Source organism: Arvicola amphibius, chromosome 5, assembly GCF_903992535.2.
Source record: "Arvicola amphibius chromosome 5, mArvAmp1.2, whole genome shotgun sequence".
Taxonomy (NCBI): Eukaryota; Metazoa; Chordata; class Mammalia; order Rodentia; family Cricetidae; genus Arvicola; species Arvicola amphibius.
Genome location: NC_052051.1, coordinates 25,992,730 through 26,011,818, shown reverse-complemented (window position 1 = coordinate 26,011,818; position 19,089 = coordinate 25,992,730). Strand labels below are relative to the sequence as shown.

At 47.2% G+C, this 19,089-nt stretch overlaps 1 protein-coding gene across 1 annotated transcript in view; it reads right to left on the bottom strand.

Moving 5' to 3' along the window:
- Positions 1-18,564, bottom strand: part of Kif3b (kinesin family member 3B) — a 49,950-nt gene extending 31,386 nt beyond the window's left edge. Inside the window, exon 1 of the mRNA XM_038331737.1 lies at positions 18,483-18,564. The gene's annotated coding sequence lies outside the window, so the exon portion shown is untranslated. The remainder of the gene's footprint in view (positions 1-18,482) is intronic.
- Positions 18,565-19,089: the final 525 nt, after the last annotated feature.

Below are 19,089 nucleotides of genomic sequence, written 5' to 3'. Positions count from 1 at the left end.
TACAGCTGAGGCCAATTTGAACTTCTGATTCTTCTGCCTTGACCTCGCAAGTGGTAGGATCACAGGCATGTGCCACCGTGCCTAGCTGACACAACACTCCACCAGCTGAGCCACACCTCTGCCCCCGGCAGTGTTACAATAACAATAACAAAAGTGACAGCTACACACCAATTTATGGAAAACCAAAATTAAAATACTACATGTAGTCCAGTGCAGCGGTCAGTAAAGTAATAAGAGGTCTTCAAGACGAGCCACAGTCCAAACCAGGCCACACCCATCTTTGTAAATGACTTTTCACTGAAACATAGCACGACCCTTCGTTTGCATAAGCCTAGATCTACAGTGACTATAAAATGGCTGACTACAGTGGCTATAACAGAGAAAGTAAGGTCCCCCCCCCCCCCAGCCCAAAATATTTACCAGTTTGGACTTTTGCAGAAAAAGTTAGTCAGTCCTTGAACTGGCAAGGTTTAGTCCGGACTCACATACAAAATGGGACCCTGTAATCCAAAAAAAAAAAAAAACCACCAAGACCAAGTTGTAGAGAAGGGTGTACACACCAACGGGGAGCTCCAGCTGCCCGAACTGGACAGTGGAGAAACAAGCGAGAAAAGGCAATTAGAGAGGGAAAGAGATTCAACTCAACCTGCAGTATTTTATAATTTCTCTTTTAAAACTAAAGTGAGCAAATGAGACATGAGCTGAACATGTGGCACACTCCTTAGCCCCAGCACTCTGGAGGCTGAAGCACTCAGATGGGTCCCTGTGAGTGTGGGGCCAGCCTGATGTACATAATAAGTTCCAGGATAGCCATGGCTACATAGTGAAACCCTGTCTCAGAAAGAAAAACGAAAGAAAAGTCCACCACACTATGCCATCGTTAAAAAGACACGTGGCCTTGGCTGACACTAGATGCTCAGCCAGAGGTCACTTGAGCCTGAGTTTAAAATCAATATGGACAACGCAGGGAGTGCTCGTCCTCCCAAAAAAGATAACAATGACTTAAATTTATTTTGTCTCAAGAGTACCTGGTTTTATAAAAAAGATTTTAATAAAATATTTTAAAGTAGAAAAGAAAGGCATTTAGCAAAACTCTATAATACCTGGGAAATGGTTATAGATTAAAAGGCAATTTATAAAATTGAATGGCTTCATGTTGTCATTGTTATATAAAAATAAAACACTTGCTGGGTGGTGGCAGACACCTTTAATCCCAGCACTCAGGAGGCAGAGGCAGTCAGATCTCTGTGAGTTCAAGGCCAGCCTGGTCTACAGAGCTAGTTCCAGGACAGTCAGGGCTACACAGTGAAACCCTGTCTCAAAAAACAAACAAACGAAGCAGTCATTGAAACAGCAGTGGTCCACTTTTGGTGATGGGAATGCAGGAGATTTCCCTGTTCTTCCAACACATCTGTATTTTCCTAATTCTCCTTTCATAGGTGTGCGACCTCTTCAAATGGGGATAAAAATAAATGTCTGGCATTTCCACAGGAGCAGCCCTGCAAGAAGCAGTCCAGACACACAGAGCACACATTGATACATCTCTAATCAATACACAGCAATGCTGTCCTCTAAGAGAATAGGGAACCGCCTGCCAACGGCCTGCCCAAGGCTCAAGGACGGAGTGTCTGAGATGCAGCCTGTGCCACAGATCATGTGCACTGTCAGAAAAGCACCACGGGAAATAAAAGCAACATTGTCAGCCAGCCTAAACCACCTTCATTCACAGACTTCAGCTAGGGAAGCGTCAGTCTCTGTATCAGGACCCCGAAATCCTGAAGTACACGGTTGGAAAAGACATTCTCACCCTGATCCCTAAGATGCATTTTCACAACGGGAGTTACAAGATTTCCAAATGAGTATAGTGACTCACACCTGTGATTTGCGCACTGGGGAGGTAAAGTGGAGGGATCACCAGGGCCCAGGGATTTGAGACGAGCACACACACAGAGTTTGTTCATCTCTGGTTTCAAAACATCACTATTTTGTAGAATATTTAAAAGAACATGAAATCTGGTTTGAGAGATTAGTTCTTCATTTTCTTGTGATTGCAGAAAACCTATCTGTAGGGTAGGCTGGTGTGGTATCGCGTACCTTAATCCAAGCACTCAGGAGGCTGAGGCAAAGGACAGTGATCTGAAGGCTAGTCTGACAACACCAAGTGATCCTGTCTCAAAATACCAAAAATAACAACAAATCTAGCCTCCACACACTTGGAGGGAGATGCAAGAGCCACATAGCAACAATGGTTGTCAGATGTGGCTGGTTTCCCTAAGAGAGCCAGGCGGCAAGGCCAAGGTAGGAGAAGAACGTCACTGTGCGTACTTTTATACCCACTGGATTTGAAAGCATGTGGACATACACTATCTAGTCAGTCTTTTTAAATCACGGACTAGGAATGTGGCTCACATGGGAGAAGCTTGATGAGCATAAAAGAAACCCTCAGTTTGATCTCCAGCACCAAAAAACACACAGACATCGTGATGCAGCCAGCACTGGGGAGGTGGAGGCAAGGAAGTCAAAAATTCAGTCATCCTCAGTTATACCTGGTTTGAAGCTTCAAATACATAAGCTCCTATCCCAGAAACAAAAACATTTTTGAATAATGTTGATATACCTAGTTAGAAACAATTAAATTAGGAGGCTAAAGCGATATCTCCGTGGTTAAGAGCACTGCCTGTTCTTACAGAGGACACAGGTTCAGTTCCCTGGACCCACATGGTGTCTTAGTATGATCTGTAACTCTAGCCTCAGGAATCTGCCTCCCTCTTGTGGCTTCTTTGAGCAACTAAACATAAACAGCACACACTCATAAACACACATACTCAAATAAAAATAAACATAAATCTTCTTTTAAATGCAGGTAGGATTTGGAGAGATGACTCAGTAGTTACGAGTACTGTTTTTGCACATGACCTGAGTTCAGTTCCCAGCACCTACATGGCAGTTCACAACCATTTGTAACCCCAGTTTCAAGGGATCCAACACCCTCTTCTGACTTCTGCAGATCAGGTGTACACATAGTATATAGACACACATATAGGCAAAAACATTCAAATACATAAGATAAAAATAAATCTAAAAAAATTGCTTACTGTGATTTAAAAAAAAAAAAAAGACCAAACCATGAGCTTTAGAGCTCAACAGGTGAGCATTTGCATGGTCTCTACTCACTCAGGCTTATGTAAGCTGGGCAGTGGTGCTGCATGCCTTTAATCCCAGTAGAGGCAGCTGCAGATGGATCTCTGTGATTTTGAGGCTAGTCTGGTCTAAATAGCAGGTGACAGGCCAGCCTGTCTAATATCAAAATTACTTCCATTGAGTGAGGCTGGTAAGAAGCATGCCCCCAAAATACTGCACCCATTAATGGGGCAATGGGATTGTGGGTCACAGTGCTATCTGGTTGGTGAGTTTGCATGTCTTCTTTTGTATGTCTGTCTTTCTGTTCTTTGGACTTTCTGATGGGTTCGTGTATTTGGTTTTTATAATCAAAGTGGGAGGAAGCAATAAAGCCACTCCCTGCTTGAGGAACTGTCAGAGGCCCTGGGAGTTATAGAAGGTGACAACTAGTGCTCAGATGTCAACCCACCAGATGAATGCTTCTCTGATGGCGTTTAATCCCGTCCAGGCAAGCCCTGCAGGACCATTGACTCTGGAAACTGTTGCTCACTTTTGCTAAAGCAACTTGGTGTCTCCCCAGTACCTGCACTGTAGTGGTAATCTCATGTGATGTGTATATGTAATCTTGTGATTACATCTCAGTTGGGCACATATATCTGTGGGTAGTCAGGAAGATGACTTTTCATTTAGCTCCATAATTTTGATAAATTGAAAATATACTAGGACATGTTTCATTACTAGATCTATTCGTCCCAAAACTATAAATATTTAAAAGCCCACTTCGTTCCTTTTATTCAGGTTAATATCAGAAAATAACAAATTTCTCCTCAGTCTAAAGCAAACTACACACAATTAGCTCACTTTTACCTCAAAGCAAGTACCAACTAGATGAAAGGCTTTTTGTAAATAGACCATAAGTTTAAAGCTTTACAGCTATGCACAAGGTCAGAGCTGCAGGTGTCCAACCAAGGTTGCTACACAAAGCACCCTAAGAAAAGCATGCCAACTCTTCGCTTGCCAAGTCTAGCTGATAAAAGACCTATGGGCTCTGATTACAGTCTTGCCCCTGTAGCCTTGAAACCCTTGTGTTGCCACGGTAAATGGCACAGTTCCTTATCGCTTACCCTAGGAATGTGCTTTTGACCAATGAGAGGTAACTCTTGTAACTTTTTCTTTGCTTCAAGCCTCTTGTAAAGAGAGAGTTTTTAGGCTAGAGAAGAAGCTGGGGGGAATTAGAAGTAGAAAAGGAGAATTAGAATAGAAGCAGAAGAATAAACAGACTTGTTTAAAACAGCACAGTGTGAGAGGATTCATTCTCAGATACCCATAAGTTCCTTTCACTTCATGTAGCATCTCATCTGGACCCTGAAGAGGACCTTGGGGCTGGACCAAAGGCCCTCGATGGGGAGACAAGTCTAGCAGTTTGATTTGGGTTTGAGCATCTGTAGATGACATATTCTCAGTAAGTACCCTGAAAGTGTGCCCAGTAAGATCAGCAGTGCACCCCTGCACTGATCACAAAATGGCACTGAACATTCTGTCATCTGGTGATACAAACAAATCATTTATCTGGGGGTGGGACAGAAATCCCCCTTTTGTATTTAATTTTGTATTTATTGAAATCTCATAGATTTCCTGCAAACTAATTCAAGTTTCCAGGCCACCCCACCCACAGTGAGCCTGGGGTTTGTGTCAGTCAACAGCCCCCACCCCTCAGTGTGCCATCCGTCTTCACCTCACCTCTCTCTCCTTTCAGGCAGGGTCTCATGTAGCCTAGACCATCTAACCCCCACCATGAGCTATAGACCTGAGGAGGACTTTGAACTCCTGACCTTTCTGCATTCTCTTCCCAAGTGCTGAGATTACCTGTGTGCATGACCACACCTGCCTTGTTCCCCTACTCCTTGTGTGTGGGTGTACATGGGTGTGTGAGTGGAAACCAAAGGTCTTCCCCAAACATTTCTCCACCTTGTTTGTTTGTTTGTTTGTTTGTTTGTTTTTCAAGACAGGGTTTCTCTGTGTAACAGCCTTGGCTGTCCTGGAACTCACTTTGTAGACCAGGCTGGCCTTGAACTCACAAAAATCGCCTGCCTCTGCCTCCCAAGTGCTGGGATTAAACATGTGTGCCACCACCGCTAGACCTTATTTTTTTTATTCAGGGAGTCTCCCTGGATCTGCAGCTCATGATTTACTAAACTGGCTAGCCAGCACACCCCAGCACTGGGAATAGAGACCTACACCTCCGTGCCCAGCTTTTTATGTGGGTCTGGAGATGAGAACACATGTCCTTGTTGTTGTGTGACAAGCACTTTATTAACCTAGCCATCTTCCCAATCCTGTTCCCCTACTTCTTTATGAAAAATAGTAACTCAGGTGGATTATACAATAAACAATCTACTTCTCTTGCACAGATCACTTCAAGCTTTTATGTGTGTTTGTTTTGTTTGTTTGTTTTTCGAGACAGGGATTCTCTGTAGTTTTGGATCCTGTCCTGAAACTAGTTCTTGCTGACCAGGCTGGCCTCGAACTCACAGAGATCCACCTGCCTCTGCTTCAAGAGTGCAGGGATTAAAAGCATGCGCCACCACTGGGCGGTCAGCTCAAGCTTTTTAATCATGGCTAAATGCCATGGTCTGGTTGTTTTCTTACCAGTGCTGTCATGATTGCCCTGATATATACCTTGAGGATGGGCAGGAGGAACCAGTACGTGAAAATGCTGTACACATTCCTTTTTGACAGAAGGCACTGTCCTGTCCCTTCTCCCGGATGTACCACCTGTCAGTTCACTCACAGTGCACCCCACTCCCCGTGTCACTCGATACTCAGAATCATACTCTGAACTCCCACCTGGCTGGAAAAGCCTTACTGCCAAAAACTTCTGTGTGCTGATCCAGGAAAGACGTGAAGTTTCTAGGGTCACTGGGATGCTTGGTAGGTAAAAAGCACTTGCCGAGCAAGCTTGACAACCTGAATTTGATCCAGCTCCTATAAGTTGTTCTCTGACCATTACATTCACACACACACACACACACACACACACACACACACACACACACACACCCCATAAAATGTTTTTAAAAAGAGGAACCACAGAGATGATCCAGCAGTTAAGAGCATGTGCTGCTCTTGTGCAGGACCCAGATCTGGTTCATAACATCTATATTAGGAGGCTCACAACCACCTGTAATTCCAGTTTCTGGAGGTCTCCATGGGCACCTCTATGCATGTACTGCACATACATACATGCAGGCACACACACATACACATAAAATAAAAATCAGTATTTTAAAAATAATTTTTATCTTTTTAAGATAGATACAAGCATTTTCAGATAAAGTTATGTGATCTATAATTTGTTTCAAAATAATCAGGGTGAGTAGATAGGACTAGAGGAGGGGTCTGCCTGACGCTGGTATAGCCTGGAGGTCACTGTTCCTTGCTACTTTCTTTTGCTTGTTTGTTTGTTTTGTTTTGTGTGATAGCCCTAGCTATCCTGAACCTCACTTTGTAGACCTGACTGGCCTCAAACTCAGAGATCCGCCTGCCTCTGCCTCCCTAGTGTTGGGATTAGAAGTGTGCGCTACCAAGGCTGACTCCTTCCAACAGTTTTTCATTAAATATATTTTAAATTATGGTTGGAAATATAAACACTACCAGCTACAGTAGAACATACCAGTAGTCTCAGTTCCTGTGTGTGTGGGAGGGGGTGCTGAGATGAGAACTTGGGAAATTCAAGGCCAGCTGGAGATCAAGGACAGCTTCTGGGGACACAGATTAGTGGTAGAGTTGCAAGAGGCACTAGTTTCAGTCCCCGGCACCTTAACAACAAACAACAACAACAACAACAACCAGAAATGTGGACAACGGACGAAGCTGCATGAGAACCATCACTAACTCATTCTCTTGGTAGCATTATTCACACTCTAAGCCCTGGATACAGCCTTCGTGACAGTAGGAAACACCCAGGACCTGCACTTCTCGAAGGTCAAACACAGTGGAACACATTTGCACACAAGCAGCCACAGCTAGCAGGGTTGTTATTTCTAGGTGATAGGACTTGGGGTGAACCTTACTTTGATCTTTCCGTGAGTTCCTTGATATTTCCTCAATGGAAATAATTTTTATTTTCATAAACAGGAACACTTTCCCTTTTTAGAAAGGCTGAGAACACCATTTCTCAGGGCGTCCCAGGTCCTTACTGTTCCTCCTGCAAAACCGAAGACCACCTGCAGTCATCTCAGTCACCTGAGCAGACACTCGTGTTCCACGATTCACCAGCGGGCTCTGTGCTCATGCTCCTGAGTCATCAGCAGAGGGATGGCTGCTGCCACCCTTGGGCTGCTACAGACTGTGCAGCGCTCCTATTCTGCACAGTTTGTGTTACACAAAAGGCCACACAGCCCCACTGATACCAGTGCTAAAGGTGCTTGCTATTAAGGACTGCAGTGTGGGTGACAGTGTGTTAATGTCCCAAATCCCAGTCATCTTTCTATTTCCCCTGGATCACACTCTCGGCTACACTGTGCTCTAGTGTAAGAAAATGAGAGTGCTGTAAGTACCTGCCCCAACTCAAGTCCCACTTTCCCCGTGCCGGAGATCTCTAATGAAGCAGTGTGCTAAAGACAGGTCTGCCGGCAGTGACGGGCTCAGTGTCTGCAGTCAGGTGACGAAGTGAGGAGACACAATGATCCCTGAGCAGTCCCACCTCAAGATGTAATGCAGTCAGAGCTGGGTGGTGGTGCACGCTTTTAATCCCAGCACTCTGGAGGCAGAGGCAGGTGGATCTCTGTGAGTTTGAGGCCAGCCTGGTCTACAGAGTGGGTTCTAGGACAGCCAGGGTTGTTATATAGCCAAGCCCTGCCTCAAAACCCACAATAAATAAATAAATGAATAATAAAGATGCGACACAGATTGGTGGCAATGGCCAGGAGAGCTGACTGTTAAGAAATGTGCTCCGGAAGCCCCACCCAGGGGAAAAGCCCAGCATAGAGGCACCAAGGGAAAAGAAAATGTCATGTGTTTGAGTATGCAGCTACAGTCACGCATAAACATACACAGAGAGACAGGCACAGAGGTCCAGACAGGCTGACTTATTTGCCATGTCACAATACAAGTGGCAGAATTACTGCTAAAATCCTGCCAGAATTTTCTGTGCTGTCATAGGATTGATTAATAAATCTTCTAAAATATTTTTAAATTTGGGGGGATGAGTTTGAGACAGGGTCTTGCCATTTAGCCTTGGCTAGTCTAAAACTGGCTATGTTTACCACAACAGCCTTGAACTCACAAAGATCCACCTTCCTCGCCCTCTGGAGTGCTGGGTTAAAAGCATGCGCCACCACAGTTTTGTTGCAGGAGCTGGTTCTCTCTGTCCACCACTTGTGTCTTTGACTTGCGCTCGGGTCCTCAGGCACCTTTATCCACTAAGCCATCTTACCAGCCTGACAAGAAACTTTTTTATTTATTTTTATTTTTCTATTTTTTATTTTTTTAATTTTCAAGACAGAGTTTCTCTGTAGCTTTGGTGCCTGTCCTGGAATTAGTTCTTGTAGACCAGGCTGGCCTCGAAGTCACAGAGATCCGCCTGTCTCTGTCTCCCAAGTGCTGGAGTTAAAGGCGTGCGCCACCACCGCCTGGCTTGGACAAAACTTTCTAAAGTTACCGCACTGCAGGACTTCTGGTGCCCTCTTCTCTCCCCTGAGGGTTAAGTGACCTAGGAGAGAAGCTCAGAGTCCAGCTCGGATTCTGGGAGACCTGGAGCTAGGCTGCTATAAAGCATGAGGGTTGGCCTGGCCTGCCCAGAGCTGGGTCTCTGTAGCCTCAGCCTCCAACACTGAGACTCACCATCACACTCTAAAACAGCCAAGGCATTCCCAGCCTCCTCAGCCTTTGAAGTCACTTTTTGGTCTGTTTCTTTGTGGGTTGAGATGGAGGGCTCTTGTAAGGCTGGCTGACTTGAAAGGAATTGTGTAGCCTTGACCATGGACTCCTGACCCTTCTACACCCACCTCCTGAGTGCTAGAGTTATAACCAAGTACCACTGTGCCTGGTTTGAAGCCCCTTGTCTCTGTTAGCATTTCTTTCTTTTTTTTTTTTTAATTTTTTTTTTAATGATTTATTTAACTTTATGTTCATTGGTGTGAAGGTGTCAGATCTCGTGGAATTACATTTTCAGACAGTTGTGAGCTGCCATGTGGGTGCTGGGAATTGAACCCGGGTCCTCTGGAAGAGCAGTCAGTGCTCTTAACCACTGAGCCATCTCTCCAGCCCTCTGTTAGCATTTCAAATCAGTTACCCAGGCGCAGAAGAGAGGCCTCTGACAAACTTCATGGGCACTGTGGTCACTGCTCACCTGAAAAATAGACGGGGCCAAGGATGGAGCCCTGTGTAGAGTATGTGCTTAGCGTGCAAGAGGCTCTGGGTTCTATAGAAAGGAGGACAGGGTAGTAGAAGACCAGCAGCATGGTTCAGTGAACAACAGAGTCTGAACCCTGAGACCCATGTAACGGTGGAAGAAGAGAACTGACCCCATGAAAATGTCCTCTGACTTCCACAGGTACACTGTGGCACACACACCATGCACACACAAACATACACACACAATAAAAAGTAATAAATGACGTTTTTTGAGCAGTGGACTTGGGGTCAGCATATGTGGGAAAGTAGCTGATTCTTGGTGTCTCTACTTCCCTCTTCTGGGAAGGGGAGGAACAGCTCCTGTACAAGGCTGCTGGGAAATGAAAGAGCAGGCGCTTGGCTCAGCAACAGGAGCCATCCCTGCACCCTATCACCTCACTGTTACCACTGCCAAATCCTAGGGGTTTTGTGGTTTTTTCAGCCTCAGGCCATGACCACGGCCTTGCATAGACACAGGCACTCATGATGAAGGAGGTCGGGGTGCACACAGCTCTCATCTTCTAGGCTGTAGGTCAGGGATTTGTACTTCTTGCCCTTGTAGGCGTTTCTCTCTGAGTCTGGTTAACCACAGTGACCCTGGAGATGGATCTGACAACTCAGATCTTGGATACAGCGATGATCTCACAACAGGTATTTTAGCCACCCGCAGCTGGGAGAGCCCCATTTTCAGACCATCCAGCTGTTTGAACTGCGCCACCCAAAAATCATCCAGCTGTTACGGTGACTTCACCCTCAGACCTTCCAGTAGCTCCTCATTCTTGGCCAAGGCTGCATTGCTGGCAGCTACAGAGGCCTGACTGGCAGGAAAATGGAAGGAGTACCTGGCTTTGCTTCCCACCACCTACGTGAGTGTACCTAGGGACCTCCTAAGCGAGTGTACCTGGGGATGATGGTGAAATCCAGATCCTGAGTTTTCTGATCTAGACTTAGACTGCATTTTCAAGAGGTACCCAGTAGTAACAAGAGTGCTTCTGTCATGCACAGCACATTGGACCAGCAAGACTCTACCTGCCTTAGCACTTGCAGATCCTTAATACACTGGCGAGCAGGAATGACCTCTCAGTATCTCGGAGTCCTCACCTGGAAACAGGCCGACCCATACTCCACATGACCACGACTGACTGAGAATCAGCTGACGAGAAGCCCAGAAGGAGCATCATGAACACAGAGCTACACGCAGCAGACAGGGCAGTTATGTCTCACCGTCCATGACGTGGTACAAGCACCAGTGAAGGCCAATGTCTAAAGGCTGTCGCTGGTACTTGTGAAATGAGGCCTGGATCCCTGCGAGGATGAGCTACTACTCTCGGAGTCCTCGAGGAATTCTGGCAGAACACAGCAGCTTTTCAGCACCTTCTCCCGTCTAAAATGCTCTGAGCCTTAAGACCTATTGTCCAGCGGCCAGGAAAGAGGCACTTTGGCAGGGAGAGCATGGCCATCTGAGGCGCTGGGAGTGAGCTGTGCTAGTGAGTCTATGTTCTCTTCCAGAGCTGGCTGGCTAGGCTCATCTCAGCCTCCATCAGCCAAGATTCACAAGCCAGGACAACGATGCTACCAGCCTGAGACAGGTAAGCATGAGCCTAGCAGAGGCCACGTTTACTGCTCCACAGACTGGCATAGAGACAGCCTAGAAAAGAAGGTCTTCTGGAAACTCAAGGTGGCATTCTGCCAGATCCTCCTGGCTGTTGTCCTTTAGCAGAAGCTGGGGGTTCCTTCCCAAGGGCCTAAGGTACGGTTTCCACCCTTGGCCTCTTGGAATAATTCTGTTGTTCCTCTCAGGGCACCACACCAAAACGTCCTCTAACGTTTTAGAGGCAGATGGCACCTCTAACTGCTCAGGCCAAAAACCCAGGAATCGTCTTAATCCTCCCATCCTGCTGGCCCCACCTCCAAACAAGTCTTTCTGCTGCTGTCGCCTTTTTACCACCCTCCTGCGGAGACTTCCGGCTGCCACTCAGAGTTCTCTCAAATCATACCCACAGAGGCCAGAAAGATCTCACTTTCTTTTGTTTCCTCTTGTGATGCTGGAGATGGAACAGAAGACACACGCACACTAGGAAACACTCTACACCGAACTCACCATCCACCCTCCAAGCGATTTAAACAAGCAAAACAAAAATCTAGGGGCTCAGTTAGTGGAGGGCTTATCTGCCACACACAAGGTTCTGAGTTCAGCCCAGAGCCCCACAGGCGCTAGTGTGGTGGCAGATACCTAGAACTCCAGCACACAGGAGATGAGAAAAAGAATCAGAAGTTCGAGTCCATCCTTAGTTGACTACATGGAGAGATTAAAGTTTAGTCTAGACTACAGGAGACCCTGTCCAAAAAAAAAAAAAAAAAAAAAACCTAATATATTAAAACAGCAACTAGGCGCTGGAGAAATGGCTCAGTAAGTGCTCTTCCAGAGGTCCCAGCACCCACATGGTGGCTCTCAACCCTCAGCAACTCCTGTTCCAAGAGATCCAACACCTCTCTCTGGCCTCTGTAGACATGCCAAAGAGGGGCACAGGCAAAGGAGTACAGGCAGAACATCCACACACATTAAAATCAGCAAAACCAAAGACAGCTAGATGGTAACACCTTCTTCTCGAAGTACTCCATGGCTCCCATTGCTTTTGCACTACTCCAGCCTGTGAGTCCCTCTATGGGAGAGACTAGATTCCCACTGGAGCCCAGCCACCTCTCCACTCACCCCATCGTCACAGCCACTTCTTGTGGTTTTTGGAATTTACCAAGCTTGTTCCCACCTTGGAGTCTTTATCCTTTTGGTATACCTTTTAAACGGTGAGCCCCTTCCTAAAAGTAAGCCTCAACAAACATGTCACCACCGCTCAGATGACTTTTTTGACGACTCAGTTGAAGCCACAGTGCCCGCCCCCAGAAGTGACTCTCTAGCCGCCATGTGCCACGCTTCCACAGTGCTTGTCCTGTTCAAATTCCTGTCTGTCTACTTTTTGGTTTTTGGTTTATACCTGTTGAGCTGTAACGGTGAGAACAAGGACCTCACCCATCTCTTCGCTGTCACCCCCAGACTATGCAGGGCTGCTACATAACAGCTGTTCAGCAAATGTCACACAAATGAAGCTCAAGAAACATGGTAGCAAGAGCACTGTGCTTGGAGTGAAAAGACACCATTGTGAGGTGGGCTACTTCCCAGCAGCGTGGCTTCTCTCCCTCAGGGTTCATCCACTGGGGAGCTAAATCTGCATCTCCCTCCCTCAAGAATACCAGTGAGAATGAGTGAAGGCCCATGTCAGAACTCAATAGCATCAAGATCCATGCAGACAGCAGTGTGTCAGCTACACAAGACCTGAAAATCCATAGATGGATCTGGCAGGCAAGAGACCTGCAAGTGCAAGGCCAGCCTGGGAAGACAAGAAGAGATGGAAATAAAGAGAGAGGAGGAAGGAAAGCTAACAAGGAAATTGGGGTATAGGAACACCCCGTGGCTCCCACTCCTGCCCCCACAGGTACCTATCAGATATCTTGGAAAGCAGATGTAGAAGACAACGGTGGCTTTACTCTGTGGCCAACACAAACACGACACATGAATTCACTCAGACAAGTCAAAGCAGGTGTATTGACAAATACTCAGTCCCAGCTGCTCAGGAAGTTAAGGCGACAAGATCACTTGAGCCTGGAAATTAGACGGTGGCTAGAGCAACCAAGGTGATCCTCCCCATCAAAAACAAAAGACAAGAGGCTGAGCCAGGTGGTGGTGGCACACACCTTTAATACCAGCACTTGGGAGCAGAGGCAGGCGGATCTCTGTGAGTTTAAGGCCAGCCTGGCCTATAAGAGCTAGTACCAGGGCAGGCTCCAAAATTACAGAGAAACCCTATCTCAAAACAAAACAAAAAAAGACAAAAAAACAAAAAATAAAAACAAGAGGCTGGAGATGGAGCTGGTTAATAGAATGCTCGCCTAGCATGCATGAGGCCTTGGTAAACCCCTAAAGCCAAAACGGTGGGGAGATCAAGTTCTGTCAAATGATAGATACTTGTAAACTAAGCTCGGGGTTCCTTGAAGACTGTTGGAGGTACAACATCCTGTATATCCTGGTGAAATAAACATTTACTGAATTTGGTGTCAAACAGCAAACCCCTGAATTCTATGACCAGTTTCCTCCTTAAAGCAAACAAACAAAAACAAGGCCTCACGTACCTCAGATTGACTCTGAACTTGATATATAGCCAAGGTGGCCTTGAACTTCTGATTCTTCTGCCTTCAGCACTTGAGTGCTGGGATTACATACGTGCACTACCATGCCAAGCTCTATGTGGCACCAGAGGTGAAATCCAGGGTTCATGCATACCAGGCAGGCATTCTACCAACTGAGCTACACCCTGCCCCAGACTTCTTTCTTTGCAGCCCATCTTGGCATGGAAGTCCTGGCTTCTGGAAGAAGCCTGTGATAACACCCACATTTACATAATGCCACAGTGGCAAGTGTCTCAGGCTTATGATGATCTTCTAAGATTGACAGATCTAAGATTCTAACCACACGTCATACTCATTCATTGACCACAAATGGAATATGAAATATAGTACAGGTGCTAGGTTAAACCCAAATAATGACAGCTAACATTTATCAAATGTGCCAGGCAGTTCACGTGGCTCGGACTCAGGTCAATCTTCCTAAGAGCCCTATAAGATGTCAATGCTATCACCTGCTCTGTGGGTGAGGAAGCTATGGCACAAATAGTAAAGCAATTGTTGGGTGAAATACAATCTGAGTGTAGCTGACCATGATTTTAACCCAGCAGCCCAACTGCATACCTTCAACCACAACAGCACTGATGGGTACCATCCAGCCAAAATTCCTCACTAAAGAGGAGCCGAGAGATAGAGAATGCCACTTTTAAACATTCCAGCATGGGATGGGGGGGATTCATACTTTGAATGCTATCTATTACAATGATACGTTTCCCCCCAAAAGCCATACATTATTAAAGGAAAACCTTAGTGCCAGGGGTAGACTACCTTACCATGAGCTGTTGGAGAATGATACTATTTTGGTCAGGGTTTGCTAAATGAACAGAATTAAGAATGAATGTACTTATTAAAAGGAGATTTGTTAGATTGGCTTACATGATGCAATAGTCCAACAATGGCTGCCACTCACTGTAGAGGCCAAGAAACAGGCAGTTGTTCAGTTCACAGGACTGGATGTCTCAGCAGTCCCCATTCAAATCACCGGAGATGCCCTCGAGGGACCCAAAACAGGCTAATGCCACTGCTTCTGGTTGCCCACCAGAATGAGAGGGTAGGAAGTTATTGCTGGAGAAGCAGCTGGAAGCTTTCCTGGTGCTGGCTGTGCCTAACAAGACTGACAGGTGCTATGCAGCCTGTTGGGGAGGACACATCAGCAGTGTCAGTTGGCTGTGGATGCTTCATCCGACCATAATGACCTGCCCAGGGAAATGCACCCACTCGTGCAAAAGTGGCCTGGCTGTTACAGGGTAACCAACATCCTTCTGCTTGGATCTGAGGCCTTCTCCACAGAAAGGAATTCCCATCTGGCGCTGCAACCTGGCCAAAAGCCCATGGCTGGAGAAGACACAGGCCCTATTGGGAAGCCACCACTGCTGTCTTACTAAATGGACATGATATATCTGTCAAACTACATTTGAGACATTTAGATTGATGCCTATAGATTAGTGATGAAGTCAGTTTTGCTCAGAGAAGCTTCTTTTGCAGTGGGCAGCGGTCATTGAGACTCATGGCTGGTCAAGGTGCTGAAAGTAAGGGACTGTGCATGCTCAGCCTAGTGGGGACATTTTACCCCCTCCACAGTTCCGAGAACATCACAGAAAAGGGGACAGAAAGAACGGAAGAGGAAGAGGAACGGGGCGGAGTGCATGGAATGCTGTCTTTGGGTAGGAAATGGCCCCTGAAGTCTCAGCAGCTGTGCTTACCTGTGTAGATACCTGACACTGAGCCCATCAATCTTCAGTCATGGAGAGAGAAGGCCTCTACAAGGCCGCACGCCTCCCTGAGATCTATATAGGCACTCCATGGTTGCTGAGGAAGAGGCACTTCCTTCAGTTGTCCAAACACTAGTAAACTGCCTGTGCTCTTATAAACAACCCCTCACTGGCAGGGGGTGGTGGCACATGCTTTTAATCCCAGCACTTAGGAGGCAGAGGTAGGCTGATCTCTGTGAGTTCGAGGCCAGCCTGATCTACAGAGTGAGTTCTACGACAACCAGGGCTACACAGAGAAACCCTATCTCAAAAATAAATAAAGGGATAGATAACCCATCACTTGCATTGCTATAAGCAATCTTAATTAAACTGGTTGAATTGCCAAAGGAGTGGGAGATGTGGACGGGGGGACTATTTGGTAAGGGAGAGATCAGCAGGAATGGGAGAATAATGGGGATGAATGTGAGCAAAACACACTACATACATTTATAAAAGAGTCACAGTGGGGCTGGGGAGGTGGCTCAGCGGGTAAAACACTCGCCACACAGGCTCTGACAACCTGAGTTTACCTAAACCTCATCCCCAGGACACACATAAAGTTGGAAGTAATCAACTCCACAAAGTTGACTTCTCACCTCCACATGCCATAGCATAAGTTGGCAGTCACGCATGCACATCACACACACACATGCACATCACACATGCACATCACACATGCACATCACACACATGCACAACACACACATGCACAACACACATGCACAACACACACATGCACATCACACATGCACATCACACACACCATATGCATGCACAACACACACGCACATCACACACACAACACACATGCACATCACGTACACAGTGCACATCACGCACATGCACATCACGCACACACATGCACATCACGCACATGCACATCACATACATGCACAACACACATGCACATCACACACCTGCACACAATGCACATCACGCACACACCTGCACACAATGCACATCACGCACATGCACATCATGCACACACACATGCATATCACACACATGCACATCGCACACATACATGCACATCACGCACATATACACATGCACATCACACACAGGCACATCATGCACACACACATGCATATCACACACATGCACATCACACACATGCACATCATGCACACGCACTCATGCACATCACACACACATGAACATCTCACACACACATGCACACCACGCACATACATGCACATCACGCACACACACATGCACATTAAGCACATACATGCATGTCACACCCACACAAACTACAGTAATAAAAGTATTTTTAAAAGTCAATGAAATTTATTAGATAAAATGAATATATGCTAGTAGCAAACTCAACAAACAAAGCTTTTTCTGAGAACTTGTTCCCATGCCATTGGGAGAACAACCTTTAGCCAAAGCAATTAGAAGCAACTCAAAATACCCTTGTGGCCTTCTAGCAGTTACTGTTGAGAAAGCAGAGGCATCGGGGAGCAGGGGATAAAATGCATGTCCAGCTCCATCACACTGTAAACCTCAGATTCTTAGGCAAGCCAAATTCAATTTTCTCAGGCACAGGTTTCTCATCTACAAGACGGGTGACATCACCAGCTGCCTGACAAAGTCTGTGAAGATTAAATGAGATAATACGCCTCAAAAAAACTTATTATCAAGCTATAAATGATCACTACTACTCTAAGCACTTCCTAGAAGAGATAAATATACCCCCATTCTTCTTATACCGGGTGATGGACAAGGCACAAAAACAAAAGGAAACCATAACTCCCCCCACCCCCGGTCATCTACAGAATCTTATCTCTGGGTTTCTTCCCACCAGTACCTCTTGAGAGATCAACAACTCCCCTCCTCTGAGCAGACCAAGAAGTAAAACTGTGGGTGGGGAATGGCCAGGGTAGAAGGAATACCTGTGAGCTGGCAAGCTACACACCTAAGCCCTTTTGGTGGTCTCAAGTCATCTTCCCCTCCTGAAAGGCTTCCCTCCCATCCCAAATACCTCACTATAGGGCGTTAAGCACTAACCAGGTGTTTTGTAGAGTGGGGGCTCACAATTACCCACCCCTACCTACACAAGGATTTACAGGCAGTTAACGGTAGCAAGGGGGAGGGGCTCACAAGACCCCGCCCATTCCTGAGGTGTCACATCGCCCCACCCCCCACCCCGGCACCTCAGATGAATTAAAGGTGATTGAGGGGGTAGGAGGCATTTTCTTCCGAGGTGTAGCCATTGGTAAAATGTCCATGTTCCTGCAAAGAACCCGGCACCAAGTTCTTGCAATCTGCCCTAGGGCATGGAATTAGAAGGGACTAGAAGAAGGCAGGGGTCAGTGGGAGAGGGACATAATCAAAATACATCATACACACGAATGAAACATGAAACGTCATAATAAAACCCGTTATTATGTGTAATTAACATCTTCTAATTAAAAAAAAAAAGCCCCATGTGCCGAGCTACTCCAGACGCCAGTCCCCCTGGCTTCCCATAGCAGTCCATTATCCCACTTCACAGAAGAGCAGAAGACTCAATGCCACGAGATGCAGCTTCAAACTCAAGCATACAGACTTCAAACGGGACTCTTGATCCCCACGTAGAGTACCCAGGCCACTCTCCCTCTTCCCACTTGGAACCCTTTCACGTACACGTCTCCTCGGCAAGTGTCAGGACCCCACTGGACAGACAGATCTGCTGCTGCCAGAGAGGGCAAGGGGTTTGTCCAAGGTCACACAGCCAGCCAGGCACAGCTCCAAGGCTCGGACCTCAGGTACTTGCTTCCGGGGCTGCCTCCCCAGCCAGGACCCGGGACCACGGCCGCAGAGCGGCAGTGAGGACTTAGCAGGGGCGGCCGAAATGGGGGGTCGTGCCGGCCGCGCCCGCGAAGGAACCTGGCGGTCAGATAACCCAGGTGCCGGGCAGAGGATACTGCGGCTCGCGGAGCAGCGACGCCAGGACAACGCTGGGCGCCCCGCGGGGATCCCGCATCCCTAACTCACCTGCAGCCGCAGCCGAGAGCGGGCGGCGCCGGCGAACCCCGGGCTCAGCCATTCCCCGCTGCCCCGGATGGGGAGAGACCGCGGCCGCTCACTTCCTTAGCAACCCGGCTCGGCGACCCACTTCCTTAGCAACCGCGTCGATTTCAATAACTTTATTGGGCTCGGAAGCGGACAGCGCAGCGAGGGGCGGGACCCGGTGTGCAGAGGCGCTTCCCAGGTTTTCAGCGCGCCGCGCGCCACCATTCAGACCCACCTAGGAACCCGACTGCATCCGCAGGTCCACTGTGACTGTTTCTCGTTCTGCGAAACCGAGCTCGATGCCTTGGTCGCACTACGCGATTATTCCATCGTCCCCTTTCGAAAGCTCTTTCTCTCGACAGTTCTCTGATCTGGGTCTCAGATAAGTATTGAGTGGCTCCGAATTAGGGTGCACCCAGGGATGAAGCCAAATCCTTAGGAAAATCCTCGACTCTGCTCTGCCTGGCACTTCTATTCAGCCACAGCGTCCCTCGGTCTGCCTTTCAAATACACCTGCATTTCTCCACCAGCAAGGGATAGCACCACAACCAAAGCCAGGCCACCATCATCTTTAGCCTAGCCTGCAATT